Genomic DNA, 1,293 nt, shown 5'->3' with positions numbered 1-1,293 from the left:
GGACGAAGTCAAGAACATGCAGATTAATCCACCAGCTCTGCATTGCTTTAAGTGCAACACCCGAGGTCATAAAGCTGTCAACTGCCCAACCCTAACAAGAAAGTGTTTCCTATGTGGTAAGCAGGGACATGAAGCTAGAAACTGTCGATCAGGTGGATGCAGATCAGGAGGACAAAGTAAGGATGGTAACCCTGTGCAGCGTGGTCAAGTGAGTGCTAGTTGTCTAGTTCAACCACCTGAGGTTAAACCTACTGATGAAGAAGTTAAGGCCTGTATTAAAGATGATAAGTTGCTGTTAGCCTGTGGTAAGAAGATTCCATTGTTGAGTAGTGCTTGTATTGAACCGTTGACTGGAGTGAGAAGTAAAATGCCTGTCGTGAAAGGTAGAGTTGGAGAGAAGCCTGTTGATGTCCTGAGAGATACTGGTTGTAGTGGGATTGTAGTAAAGAGGGACCTTGTGTCTAAGGATCAGTTTACTGGTGAATTTAATGTTATGCTGCTCATTGACAATACGGCAAGGAAAGTTCCCATCGCAAAGATTGATGTTGATACACCTTATCTCAAGGGCCAAGTGGAAGCGCAGTGTCTTCCCGATGCTGTTTATGATTTAATTATTGGTAATGTACCAGGCGCAAGAGCCGCTGACGACCCAGACCCAAGCTGGCAAGTTCCCGTACAAGAAGCTTGTGCTGTAACCACGAGAAGTCAAGCTAAGAAAGCTGGAGAACATATTCCGCTGAAGGTACCGGATACCCAAGAAAGTCCTGTAGTTGATAGGGAAAAGCTCAAGCAAATGCAGCGTGATGACGACAGCCTACAGAAATTTTGGGAGAAAGATGACGTAGTTGTGAGAGGCCAGGCTGAGATTTCATTTGAAGTGAAAGGTGGAGTTCTGTACCGCGTCTACAAGCACCCTTATGTGAACGGAGGTAAACCCCTGAAGCAGGTTATGGTCCCTGTGCAGCTGAGAAGTCGAATAATGGAACTAGCGCACGGATCGATCATGGGAGGTCACATGGGAATAAAGAAAACGACTGATAAGATTCAAAGCGCGTTCTATTGGCCAGGCATTCAAGGGGACGTCACTCGTTATTGCAAGTCCTGCGATGTATGTCAGAAGACAGTTAACAAGGGTTCCGTACCGAAGGTTCCCCTAGAGAAGATGCCATTAATTGACAAGCCGTTTAAGAGAGTAGCAATCGACCTGGTTGGACCTATTGTTCCCCCGAGTGAGGACGGTCATAGACTGATATATATTGACATTGGTCGACTTCGCAACTCGTTATCCTGAAG

Source organism: Montipora capricornis, chromosome 1 (genome assembly GCF_036669925.1).
Source record: "Montipora capricornis isolate CH-2021 chromosome 1, ASM3666992v2, whole genome shotgun sequence".
Lineage (NCBI taxonomy): Eukaryota > Metazoa > Cnidaria > Anthozoa > Scleractinia > Acroporidae > Montipora > Montipora capricornis.
This window is presented reverse-complemented; position numbering follows the sequence as displayed.